At 56.8% G+C, this 2,500-nt stretch overlaps 1 non-coding gene across 1 annotated transcript in view; it reads right to left on the minus strand.

The window, feature by feature from the left end:
- LOC126138836 (small subunit ribosomal RNA) overlaps positions 1-574 on the minus strand; it is a 1,909-nt gene extending 1,335 nt beyond the window's left edge. Inside the window, exon 1 of the ribosomal RNA XR_007528338.1 lies at positions 1-574. This exon is cut by the window's left edge and continues 1,335 nt beyond it. This is a non-coding gene — a ribosomal RNA (small subunit ribosomal RNA).
- Between the last annotated feature and the right edge of the window lie 1,926 nt (positions 575-2,500).

Below are 2,500 nucleotides of genomic sequence, written 5' to 3' on the forward strand. Positions count from 1 at the left end.
TTGCCCTCCAATAGATACTCGTTAAAGGATTTAAAGTGTACTCATTCCGATTACGGGGCCTCGGATGAGTCCCGTATCGTTATTTTTCGTCACTACCTCCCCGTGCCGGGAGTGGGTAATTTGCGCGCCTGCTGCCTTCCTTGGATGTGGTAGCCGTTTCTCAGGCTCCCTCTCCGGAATCGAACCCTGATTCCCCGTTACCCGTTACAACCATGGTAGGCGCAGAACCTACCATCGACAGTTGATAAGGCAGACATTTGAAAGATGCGTCGCCGGTACGAGGACCGTGCGATCAGCCCAAAGTTATTCAGAGTCACCAAGGCAAACGGACCGGACGAGCCGACCGATTGGTTTTGATCTAATAAAAGCGTCCCTTCCATCTCTGGTCGGGACTCTGTTTGCATGTATTAGCTCTAGAATTACCACAGTTATCCAAGTAACGTGGGTACGATCTAAGGAACCATAACTGATTTAATGAGCCATTCGCGGTTTCACCTTAATGCGGCTTGTACTGAGACATGCATGGCTTAATCTTTGAGACAAGCATATGACTACTGGCAGGATCAACCAGGGAGCTGCGTCAACTAGAGCTGAGCAGCCGGCCGCCCGGGAGTGTGTCCCGGGGGCCCGCGCGAACACGCAAGCGTCCGCTCAATTATTCTGCAAACAGGAGGAGGCTGAGCTCCCCTGCACAATACACCTCGAAACCCTCTCAGGTCCCGGCGGCGCGCAGCGCCGTCCTAAGTACTTGGTCGGGTTCGAGAGAGGCGCAATCGCCCGGAGTTAGGCGAGTAGACGCTTTAGGTGCGACCACCCGTGCTCCCAACTGAGCTTGCCGCTGCCGACAGAGGCCCGGGAGCGTGCTGTCGTGGCATTGCCGGCGGGAGACAACACGCGCCACCTACGGTGACCGGCAGCTCCAACGCCAGCGCCACAGAAGGGCAAAGGCCCCACGTGGGTGCCGAAGCGAACTCTCCCAGCACAGCGCACGTGCCAACACGTCTGCACAACTGCGATACAAACCACCAGCGAGAACCGCTGGGGCGACCGAGCAGCAGACGGCGTCGCGGCGCCGAGTGCCGGGCGGCGGCGCATCCTCAACGCACACAGTCCTCAATCGGACCAGCACACTGCAGATGTCCACCGCGCTTCGCACCGGGCCGGCGAGGACCCACTTTGGCTGCACGGCGCCGCGCGCAGGGTGCCCCGGCGCGCAGCTGCGCCGCCTGCCGCGTCCGTCGGCCGGCGCGCCTGCCACTGGGCGCCCCCACCAGCCGGCTGTAGCGCGTGCGCCCACGCACCGCGCGGCCAGCACGCCGGGCGGCCCCCCCTCACCGGCCGGGGACAGTCCCACCCACCCACAGCCGCGTATCGCTTCACACCCAGATCCACATTCACGTTCATTGGTGTGGTGGGTATCGCTGACACAACCGCGTCATAGCTGTACCGATCGTTGCCCTCACAGATGTACCTCCAGCAAGATCAACCGCACCACAACGGGTTACCAGTTGTTCATTTGCGTAACGTCACCAGTAAACGTACACGTCCACGTCCATCCCCGTTTGCAAAGTCAACTATTATTGCATGCCTGCCTGTCAGGTGTCAAGACACACTACATCCGCTCACATCCACGCAACAAAATGTGCCCGACTAGAGGGCACGTGGAAGGTGCCCCCGTACGTATGCGATGTCCATTGCGCGACGAACTGTCAACCAGCCTCTGTAGCATGTCGCAGATGTGGAACGCGGGACACCGTGCTATCACATTGTGTGAGAAGAGACTACTATGTCTGCATACACGCGCCACTACATGAACAGACGGCTCATGCTGATCGCCATCCACTGCGTCCATTACTCCCACACGTCTCTATGGCGTACCACACTGCAATACAGCTGTTATGGGGAGATGACACGTAGCTGTGTACACAACATTCTGAGCGGGTTGCGGTTGGACAACAATACATTAATGTAACGTGTCATATGCCATTTACAGAGCAGGTTAAGGCACAACGTGGGTTAGGTTAAGGCACAACGTGGGTTATGTTAAGGCACAACGTGGGTTATGTTAAGGCACAACGTGGGTTAGGTTAAGGCACAACGTGGGTTAGGTTAAGGCACAACGTGGGGTAGATTGCGGCACAACTTGGGGTAGATTGCGGCACAACTTGGGGTAGATTGCGGCACAACTTGGGGTAGATTGCGGCACAACTTGGGGTAGATTGCGGCACAACTTGGGGTAGATTGCGGTACAACTTGGGGTAGATTGCGGTACAACTTGGGGTAGATTGCGGTACAACTTGGGGTAGATTGCGGTACAACTTGGGGTAGATTGCGGTACAACTTGGGGTAGATTGCGGTACAACTTGGGGTAGATTGCGGTACAACTTGGGGTAGATTGCGGTACAACTTGGGGTAGATTGCGGTACAACTTGGGGTAGATTGCGGTACAACTTGGGGTAGATTGCGGTACAACTTGGGGTAGATTGCGGTACAAATTGCA

This window comes from Schistocerca cancellata, unplaced genomic scaffold (assembly GCF_023864275.1).
Source record: "Schistocerca cancellata isolate TAMUIC-IGC-003103 unplaced genomic scaffold, iqSchCanc2.1 HiC_scaffold_671, whole genome shotgun sequence".
NCBI classification, from domain to species: domain Eukaryota; kingdom Metazoa; phylum Arthropoda; class Insecta; order Orthoptera; family Acrididae; genus Schistocerca; species Schistocerca cancellata.